The following is an 11,575-nucleotide window of genomic DNA, read 5'->3' as shown; positions in this document are numbered from 1 at the left end:
GGCATGTCCATCCATGATTTTCTTGTAGGGTTAGACTACATATATATGCATGCATGTGTGCATTATATGAGAACAACTTTTATTATGTTTAAGTATTGTAACCCTAAAACACCTCTACAGTCGAAGTTCTTAGTCGAGCTCTTCTGAGGTGTTGAAGCATTAATCATTCAACATATTCAAACCATATTCATGTTTATATTTACGTACTTATTTGTTTACATGCATAGAATCAATCGATCCTGAAAGAACTATGTTCTAACAATTGGTATCAGAGCAGGAGACTGTGTGATCAATACACATTCCTTCTGTATTCAGAATTCGTTAGGGTTTCTGCTTTTATCGTATAAATAAGAAGTCATCTTCTTTGTTTCGACAACAACTAAGTTTTAGATAAAACCCTAATCTCAAGTTTACAGGTTTAATTCTAGCAGTTCACCATGTCTCACGATGATTCGCAAACAAACGCAATCAACATCTCAAACAACATTGGATCCACTACCAGAATACCCATACTCTACACTCAGGACTATGAAGTGTGGGCACATCACTTTGAAGACTACATGGTTGGATCTGAGGACAATGGCTATCTCATCTAGGAAGCCATCACAATCGGACCGTTTGTTAATTCTGGAACGAACACAACAGTTAAGACTCAAACAGAATATAACAAGTTGGTTGTGGATGAACAGAAGATGCCACAGGATGAAAAAGACAAGCTGATGTGTAACGTGAAGGCCATGAGAATGATAATATTCGCCTTGCAATCTGACACGTTTCGGTTAGTAAGTTCATGCAAGACGGCCAAAGAAATCTGGGATAGGTTGAAAGAACTCTATTCGACCGATGAAGATCTAGAACACTCTATTCAAACATTGCTCCTTTCAGAACTTGGAGTTTTCGAACAGAAACCTGAGGAGAAGCTAATACAGACTTTTGATCGGTTCAATCATCTCTTAAGTAAGATGATAAAACATGGAATAGAGAGGAAGTTGATTGAGCAGAAAGTAACTTTCATGAACGAACTCAGACCAGAATGGATGGTTGTGGTATCTACTGTAAAAGCGCATGAACAGTTTAAGTCTTACTCGCTAGCGAAACTTGTGGGAATACTTAAGTCCTATGAAAGTGTCGTAACCAAATAAGCAAAAGTGCTTTCTGGTGTAGGGTCGTTGGCACTAGTCTCAAAATCAAAAGGCATTGCAGAAGAAGAAGAAGATTTCGATTTGTCTGAATGTGACCTTACAAGTGAGGAGTATGCTATGATGGTCACCAATCCAAATAAGTTTGCTAGAAGAAAATTTCCGGTCAGCAAGAACCGAAACTGGAAGGGAAGTTACAACTCTGAAAAGGTGAAGGATGAAGCGAAGATCTCTTCTCAAAATGATGAAGACAAGAAGGAGAGCAAACTTGCAAGAGACTCTGGATACGACTGCAATTACTGTCACGACAAGAATCACTTTGCCAAGGATTGCATGCTGAGAAAAATGGCTGAGAAAAGAGATGGTGAAGATGATGAGGCGTACTACATGCGTAAGCTGGAAGAAATCAAGAAAAAGAAGACAACTAACAGTGCAAAAGGAACTATGAATGCTTTGATTGTGTAGGAGAATGCAAAGGATGACGAGTTCGGTGGCGTAGAAGTTTGGTCAACCGAATCTGAAGATGAAGAGGTGAGAAAGCCCACTCATGTAAAGGCTTATGAAGCTAAGGAAGAAGGTTCAGCTGGCAAATGCTTGATCTTCTCAGCTAGTCCATCAACCGAAAGTGCAAGTGAGGAACCGAATATGACTGAAAACAAATGTTTAGCAGCAAAGCCAGTTAGTGAGCAGATCAACGACTGCGATCGGTTGATCAAAAAGGTACAATCTATCCTCGCTTAGCGTATTCTAACCTATCCGACCAACTCAGAAGGGTGTCTTCAAAGAGTGAGGAGAGAAGGGTGTGGATTAAGCTGAAGGAGGCGGAGTTAATTAGAGCTAGGGATGAAAGTTTTTATTTGCAAATAGATAATTTGAAGTTTTTAAAACAAAGAAATGTTTTTTGTTTAATTGCTAAGCGTTTGTATGCAAATATTGCTCAGTTACATTTAAGTTGTGAGATAGGAAAAAATATTCACAAAATGATTTTGCCCTTTCTTGAATTTAAGGAAGACGAGATCATAGCAGAATGTGAATCAGAAGTGTCATCTGATGAAACATCCGTGTCTTACAAAATCGGTCTGGACAAAATAGAAACCTTCATTTATTCTAAGGAACATAAGTGTATGCTAAAAGATATTTTAGATGAAAATGATAAATTGAGAATAAAGTCAGACACTTTAAAATCATTTGACATGTCCAATGCCAAATTGACCTCCGAAAATAGAATGAACCTTGATACCACATCTGAATTTGATGAAGAAAGCGAAATGAGTGAGATCTCGGTAGAAGATGTCATTGATTGCTACGAGTTTGTAAAAAGCAAAACTGAGAACGAGAAACCCCTCATTTCAGAAAATTCGGTTGAATTTATACACATGTCAAAAGACAAGCCACAAAAACTCAAGGAAAAGGCTGTGGTTTATCAAAAGGTTCAAACAGTGCCAAATCAGGTGTATGCAGCTAAAGGAGTCACTTCTAGACAAACATCAGAACTAAGAGTCTTGGTGGAAAAATACAATGAAGAAGGATGCGAAGATTTCTTCTGGTGTACGTTGATTGACAACGCAGATGAAACCGAGGGCTTGTCCGAGCAAACTTCATGGTGGGTTAAAGGAAGATATGTCGATGAACCTATCAACAAACCCACAAGCGTCGACAAACCAAGCACAAGTGGAAGTAAAGAGATTCCTAAAGAACCAAAGAAAGAACCGAAAGTTATAAACAAAACAACCGAAACTCAAAGAGAGAAGCCAAAGGCCAGCTTCAATATACATAAATCACAGAAGGAACTAGCTGAACTGAAATGCTCAAGAAATCAAAGATATGCAAAGAATCTTGATGAGCGAAAGAGTTACTGGCATTCTCAAAATCCCAATTATGTTCCTCCTAAGAAGGTCTCAACGGACAAAGGAAAGGAAAAAGTAAAGGAAAATTTCAGCCCAAGTTCCTACTATTCCAAGTCTCATAACTGAAAGTCAACTTCCGGTCTTAAACCCAGTTTCGGTCTCAATTCGATCCTAAAGCCAGTTTCGATCCATCCAAGTCCCAATGCAAGGAAAATTCATTGAAGGACATCAAAGGAAAGGGCAAACTAACTTCAGATTCTAAGTTCCACACTAAGAAACCATCAGCTAACCAAAGATCTCAAAAGAAAAATCAAATGCCAATACCATCTGACAAACCAACCAATGCTCTTAAGTTTAAACAAGATAAAACCAAAATCAAATGTATACAATTAAAAGAAAAGATCAAACCACTTTAATAAAAAGAGCATATTTGGTTGATATTTCTACTGCAATTCCTTTTTCTCCGAAAAACTCACCAGGACCGAAGAGACTTTGGGTTCCTAAATCTGCTTAAATTTGCAGGTAATCAGTGACGAGAAGTTCGATGATGAATGGTATATCGACAGTGGATGTTCACGTCACATGACAGAGAGAAAGGAAGAGTTAAGGGAGTTTCGGTCCATGAAAGATGGTGGGTCTGTCAAGTATGGAAATAATTCCTATGGAACAATCAAAGGATATGGCATGATAACAAATGGAGAATTCTCGATTCGAAAAGTGGCTTATGTAGAAGGATTACAACATAAACTCATAAGTGTGTCTCAACTAGTCGTAGGAACAGGTCTGAAAGTGTCATTTGATGATGAAGGATCTGAAATAATTGAAAAAACAATCCAAGAAGTTTCTCTTGAAATCAGAGCGAAAGGGAGCGATGTATCCATTAAATCTCAAACCGATATAGGGTAAACCAGCAATATGTTTGCTATCAAAGGCAAATACAGATGAAAGCTGGTTATGGCATCGAAGATTATCACACCTGAATTTCAAAGATATGAATAAATTGGTGCTTGGTGATCACGTTCGAGGACTCCCTCTTCTCAAGTTCGACAAGGAACATCTGTGTGCAGCCTGTGAGATGGGTAAACAAAGCAGAAAGAGCCATCCTACGAGGATCAATACAAAGATTGTTGAAGCTCTTGAACTACTGCACAATGATTTGTGTGGACCTTCGTCTATCAAAAGCATCGGTGGTAGTAAGTACATACTTGTTATAGTAGATGATTTTTCTCGTTTCACCTGGGTTTTCTTTCTTAAACAGAAATCTGAAGCAACTCCCAAGTTGAAGAAATTTATTAAGCAGGTAGAAGTGCAACTGAAAAAGCCTCTGAGAAATGTCAGGAGCGACAATGGGTTGGAGTTCAAGAATAACGACTTAGAGGAGTTTCTAGCTGATAAGGGGACCACTCACAACTTTTCAGCCCCGTATACACCACAACAGAATGGTATTGTTGAAAGGCGAAACCGTTCCTTATCTGAGGCTACTAGAACCATGCTTTGTTTTGCCTCACTTCCTTTATACTTCTGGGCTGATGTTGTGGCAACTACATGTTACACTCAAAATCGATCATGAAAGAACTACGTTCACTCCTTATGAGATTTTAAATAATAGAAAGCCCAATGTCAAATTATTCCATGTATTCGGTTCAAGGTGTTTTATCCTCAACTCAAAGGAGAACCAAAACAGGTTCGATGTTAAAGCTGATGAGGGCTTATTTCTCGGTTATTCACTCTCCTCGAAAGCTTACAGAGTCTTGAATAAACGATCTAAAAGGATTGAAGAAACATATTACGTCACCTTTGATGACAATTACATAAAGAAAGTTCAAAGAAACAAAAGTCTCTTAGGGGAAATTTTTCCTACATCAGGACAAGTCTCGGTTCCTATATCCAACCTGTTCGAGGAATACATTCGGTTATTCGATGAACCGGAGAAAGCGGCACACTCAGAGGCAAAAGTAGCAGATAACAAAATTGATTATCTCCAAAAGATTATTGATGATGCGGCAAAGGAAATGACAAGTGACATTCCCAAATCTGCAGGAAATCAATCCTCAACTGACTCTCAAATCAACAACTCAACGTTCAAGGGGGAGAGTTCATCTGCACCAAGTGCAAGCAAGGTATCTTTTGAGGGGGAGAATTCTACATCGTCCCTAACTAACAAACGTCCACTTGAGGGGGAGAATCCACCTCTCTCAGAGGAAGCAAACTTCGATGCCACCTCTGGTTTCGCTTCGCCAGTCGAGGGGGAGAAAGGACAGGAAACTGACGAAGGCGAGAGTGATCTATCAGAATTTGAAGAAGAAGTGAATGCTGAATTGGATCCGGCATATGATCCAAATTATCCTCTGTTAGTGAAATGGACCAAGGATCATCCTAAAGAGCAAATTATTGGTGAGTCTTCTGAGAAAGTTCTTACTCGTTCTCAAGTAAAAGCAAAACAAATTGCATTACTCTCTAAAGTTGAGTTTTGTATGTTTAACTCATTCATCTCCAAAATCGAACCGAAAACAATAAATGTTGCACTTGATCATTCTGATTGGGTTCAAGCAATGCAAGATGAGCTCCATGAGTTTGAACGTAACCGAGTTTGGAGATTAATTCCCACACCAAAGGATGCTTCTGTAGTTGGCTTGAAATGGATCTTTAGAAACAAATTGGACAAAGAAGGGAATGTTATTCGAAACAAGGCTCGGTTGGTGGTAAAAGGATATTGCCAAGAGGAAGGGATAGATTATGAGGAAACTTTCGCTCCTGTGGCAAGGTTCGAATCGGTTAGAATCTTCCTAGCATACGCTGCCCATAAAAACTTTGAAGTCTTCCAAGTGGACGTCAAATGTGCTTTCTTAAATGGAGAACTAGAAGAAACAATGTATGTTGAACAACCTCCTGGATTCATGAACGAGAAATATCCTGATCATTGCTATGTGCTGGATAAAGCAGTTTATGGTTTAAAGCAAGCACCGAGAGCCTGGTATGAAACCCTAACTCGTTTTCTTAAAATGTCAAAATTTAAGCAAGGTTCGGTTGACCCTAGCTTCTTTCGAAAGAAAGAAGGAGAACATCTAATGATAGTTCAAATTTATGTTGATGATATCATCTTCGGCTCTATGAATCCTAGCTTAACAGATGAATTCAGAAAGTTGATGGAGACTAAATTTGAAATGAGCGCAATGGGTCCAATTAACTTTTTCCTTGGTTTAAATATTAGATAGGGTCCAGAAGGCATCTTTATCAACCAGGAGGCATACACAAAGAGTCTGTTAATTAAATTTGGCATGACAGGTGACTCTAAAGTAAAGGTTCCTATGGCATTTGGCACTAAGTTAACATCTTTTCTGGAGAAACCTGTTGTTGACATTACGCTTTATCGACAAATGATAGGGTCCCTTATGTATCTAACAGCTAGTAGACTGGACATTATGTTTACTGTTTGCTATTGTGCTAGGTTTCAAGCTAATCCAAGAGAACCTTACATGATGGCTGTCAAGAACATCTTCCGTTATCTAAAGCGATCTTCATCTCTCGGTCTCTGGTATCCTGCCAAATCAGGATTCTTTATTCAAGCTTTTTCTGATGCTGATCTTGCAGGGTATGGACTAGACCGAAAGAGCACTACAGGTGGATACCAATTTCTTGACGGAAAGCTTGTTAGCTGGCAGTCCATAAAGCAAACCTATGTGTCACTTTCTACAGCAGAAGCCGAATACATAGCCGCAGCTTCTTGTACTTCTCGGGTTATATGGATTCAAAGTCAACTAAGAGATTATGGATTGAACATGAAGAAGATTCCTCTCTATTGTGATTCAGAAAGTGCAATAAGAATTTGTCACAATCCAGTGCAACACTCCAAAACTAAGCATATTGCACTTAGATATCACTTTATCAAGGATCATGTCGAAGAAGGGAACGTGGAAGTATATTTTGTTCGATCTTCTGATCAACTGGCCGACATATTCACTAAAGAATTACCTGAAGCACTATTTAACAAAATCTTACAAGGCTTGGGTATGATGGAAGCAGAGTCGGTACCAAACACTCAAATCTCTCATTAAAATTAGACAAACGAAATGGAGCGAACGTTCGGTCTATTTCGGCTCCTTAATTTTTGGGAACCGAAATGAACCGAACGCTCGGTCTATTTCGGCTCTAAAATTTTTGGGAACCGAAATGAACCGAACGCTCGGTCTATTTCGGCTCTAAAATTTTTGGGAACCGAAATGAACCGAACGCTCGGTCTATTTCGGCTCTGAAAATTTTAAGAACCGAAATGAACTGAACGCTCGGTCTATTTCGCTTCACTCAGTTGAGATAATGTTTCGGTTGTATATTGTGTAAATTACTTCTCTTCTCTTCATATGGTCTATGCTAATTTAATTTATCTGCTTTCTGTTTTTAATTTTAGTTTTTTTTTTTCAGAAAACTTCAAAAAAAAATCCAAAAATATATTTTTTATTTTTATTTTTTTTAAGAAAACTCAATATTTCAAAATATTTTTCATTTTGTTTGTTTTGTGTGGTGTGTTTGTTCTTAGTTTAATTAGGTCCCAAAGGTTTCAGAACCAAAGAATATGGAGTTTCGACAGGTACAATTATTTCTATACGAACTAGTTAAGGGTCCCTAGAAGCATGTTGTTGCATGTTGACCAAAGCCTCTATGACGTCGAGCAGGCCTTAATGATTCGATCTATACCTATCGTTTCTTCCTAATAAGGCCGTCTACATCAACTCGGTCTAGAGCTACCTTACTCTTCTCATATGAGTCAAGAGTTTCTCTGCTTGGTCATATTCTTACATCAGAAGGTACTTTCGGTTCTCAAACCACCTTCTTATATTCTCCATCGACTTTCATTTCACCAATGTAACCCTTGAGACTCTCGATTCTTACCACTGAGGTTTATGGTTGCACAAAGTCTGTGTTTGTGATCTTGGATACGTATGCCACGTGCTGAGTGAAACCCATAATCCAACTCCAATAATGAATTGATGGTGACTTCTTAAATTCAAGAACTTACTGGTTACCCAATGAAACCCTTTTTTATTTTTGTGTGGTCTTTATGAAATTGTCTAAAACCAAGGCATTTCTTCCCAAAAAGATCCAGTTTATTTTTTTTTTGGATTTCTATTACATCCATTGTCACTTCAATTTACATCTCACCTACTTGTTCAACAGACCACCTTGGTCTCACAAGTACTTCTTCCAACAATTGATCTTATGTTAAGTATTAATGTTCGGTTGAAGATAAGCTACCCTTAAGCCTATATCTTGAAAAGAAACCTTTCAATGTTTATCTACGAACAATTGATCGTATTTTTCGGGAATCCACACAAGCACTTCAAGTCTATTTGACCTTGAAGGAAGCGATTCTTGCCCGGAATCACCTGCTTTCTGTCTTTTCTTAAGACATCACGCACATCCCATACACAATTGCTTTATTTCTTTATCGTTTGTCACTCTATTGCACGGAAATTATATTTTCCAAAACTCTAGTTGATGTTGGTTCACGTTTTGTTTAACCAGGGGAATTCATGTTTCTTGAAGTCACATTGAAGTTCAAAAGACGATTAAGGATAAGTATTTGGCGCGTGAATTTGAAAGGTCCCTATCCACACGCGTGCTGACGTGTTTCTTGGAGCACCCAACCTGTCACATAGAACTTTTTCAGGAGACGTTTTAGTGATCACGTCATTATCCTCATGATTTTTCTCTCTCCTAGCAACGATATATAAAGGGTTTCGACGATTCTTTGTCTTTTACCAGTCACAAAGTTTCTCTACTATAGCGGTGATTTGAACTGTTCATCTTCTTTCTTTGATCAACAATGGCGACTTCTTCTTCAGTTCAAGATCAGACTTTTTCTTCGGCATTTCTTTCCATTAAGCCAAATCAAAACATGATCATTAAACTCAATCCGTTCCTCTATGATTCCTATATGTTACAAGTTGTGGAGTGTTTGAAGTACTCTCCGTTGGTTCAGGCCCTAACTCAATATGAATCTGTTCCCATGTCTCTCTTGTCCCAAGTTTACTCTACTACGACTTTCGACAAGAACAAAGACCGCATCTACTTTCAAATCCACTCCAAAAAGGCCTCTATTTCCAAAGGGAGGTTTTGTTCTTTACTATATCTTGCAGTGGATTCCTCTGTTATCTCACCTGATTTCATCACAACTGCACAACTATTCTCAATGCTTTATGAAATGGGATATACAGACGTACTGACCACCATTACAAAGATCAAGAAGTGGTGTCTCCCTTGTATATGGAACGGGCTTCTTACTCTTTTGATTAAAAGCTTGGCAGAACGTAGTGCTGGATTTGATGGCACCAGTAAAGGATTCTGACAATACTCTATGGTCTTTATAATGGTTTAAATCTTGATTATGGGTCTATAATTTGGTCTCAGGTTGTGCAGAGCCTCAATACTTCCACTCGCCATTCTGAGATTTCATGTGGAAGGTTCTGGACCATTATCACGAGGAGGGCTATTGATACTTTGGAAATTCCGGTGATGAAGGATGTCCTTATCGCTTCCATTGCTACGTTCCATACAAAGAAGATTATCATCTCTGATCCCACGAAATTTCATCACAAGGGATCCATTCCAGAATCGATGTTTCGTTGTGTCTCAACAGAGAGTAAGGTTATGGCGGAATACAGAAAACTTCCTCCAAAAGAACCACGGGTCCTTACTCTGGAACAACAAGCTGCCTTGGATGCAGTTGACAAGCCAAACAACCGAGGAAAAAGGTGAAGAAGGAAACAACTGAGAACGATGAAACTAAGCCTTCCAAATCAAAGAAGCGAAAGTCAGAGAGAGAGGGTTCTTCTAAGCCGAAGAAGGTTAAAAGAATGGCAAGAAAATCCCAGAGTCCAACTCCTCCAAACTCAGGTAACGACGATGATGAAGTAGAAGAATCCCGTCAGGAATCTCCAAGAGGAAATACTCCACCTAGATCTCTTACTCCAACCGAATCTCCTTCTCATAAACAACCAACCCCACATCCATCACCGAAACCAAAATTTACAGTTTCGATTGTTCTTACATCAACCTCTGTTTCAACACCACCAGTTACTTCTGCTTCCATTCCTACAACCACCTTCACCACTACAATATCCCAACCTGTGTCTTCTACACCACTTTCTTCTACACCTATTTATATAATACCTTTACCTCCTTTCATTACCCAAACCACCACTACTACCCTTCCTGAACAAACAGTGGTTGTTAACGTATCTGATACGGGGGCAACTACTGACACCCAACCTCCTGTCATCACTAAACCACTTTCTCCAGCCAACTCAACCGGTTCCGGTGCTACTCTAGGTGGAGACATTGATGAGTATGACTCTACATACTTTAGCCCCTATCGGCTTCAATCTGATGAAGACAATGATGCTCCTGTCAACCGCCAACAGTTGCAGAGCATTCAAGAAAAGCTAGATCAGTTACTTGAAGATAACAAATCTTATGGTGGTGTAGTTCTTAAAGCTTTTGTGGAGACTGCCATAGAACAATATGCAATGGCTATGAATAAATCCACTGATGCAATCAAAGAATCGGCTTCTACTTGCAGAAAAGCCTCTGTCGATGTTGCTGAAGTTGTTTAAACTACGCAGATCTTTTTGGATTCTCTTAAAGAGCATGCTGATACGAATGCTGCCAAAATCCGTGAATCAATCGAATCTCTTTCAAACTCTCTACAGGAAGAACAACAGAAGTTTAATGATGTTTGCTCCTCCATCCAAGCCGAAAATACTTCTCTTATAAGTTTCGTTTCCTCTCGGCTCGACTCACTTCATGATGATATTGCCAAAGAGAGTGCTTTAAAAGAAGAAATTACTCGTCAAGCCTCTTCCATTGAAGTTCAAAAGGTTCAACTAGCTCAAGCCGAGAAGGATATTACTTTATTAAAAACCGAGAGAGCTGTCTTACGAAGATGTGCAAGTGATGTCGCAGACATGTTGACCAATCTTCTTGGTGCTCATGATCCAATTCTAACTATCACCATCAGGAATCATCTTGCTGGCAAACTGCTTCCTGCCCTTTCCATGCTTCATGAGATGAAAGGTGTTTCGCAGCCTTTCATTACTTCAAAACAAGGGGGAGAGGGTGACCAACAGAATGTGATTATAACAACTGACACTCTTAAACCGAATATCCCGGTCACAAAAGAACTGAAGGTTAATGTAGCTTCAGGTTCTGGACCAACAGATAAGCAGAAAAAGATTGTCAATGACAGTGATAGTGATACTGAAGAAACTATTATTGAAGCCCTCAAACGCAAGAAAAGAGATAAAGAATTAGATGACAATATGAGAATAACTAAAGATGCAGAGGAAACAGAGAGGCGTAACAAAGAAGAAGAAGGAGAAGTCTTGAAGTGTAAGAAGGCTCTGTTTCCTGAGTGGACTAGAGAGGTGCTAATCAGTCAAGCAATAGAATCACCAAGTGTTTATTGGTTAGAACCGATTGCTTCTTTAGACTATGATAATTCAAAGGACTCACAGTTCGATATGCCAATTACAAGGAAAGCATTTACATTCCATTGTTTTGAGTCAACTATTGAGGTTCCTTTTCCTAGTCCAA

General features: G+C 39.0%; 1 pseudogene; it reads left to right on the top strand.

The window, feature by feature from the left end:
• Positions 1–3,607: 3,607 nt before the first annotated feature.
• On the top strand, positions 3,608–9,739 carry LOC145098213 (uncharacterized; annotated as a pseudogene).
• The last annotated feature ends 1,836 nt before the right edge of the window (positions 9,740–11,575 follow it).

The sequence above is a fragment of the Lactuca serriola genome, chromosome 4 (genome assembly GCF_051521515.1).
Source record: "Lactuca serriola cultivar US96UC23 chromosome 4, Lser_US96UC23_V15, whole genome shotgun sequence".
Lineage (NCBI taxonomy): Eukaryota > Viridiplantae > Streptophyta > Magnoliopsida > Asterales > Asteraceae > Lactuca > Lactuca serriola.
Note: the sequence above shows the minus strand (reverse complement) of the source record. Positions and strands in the feature narration are given on the sequence as shown.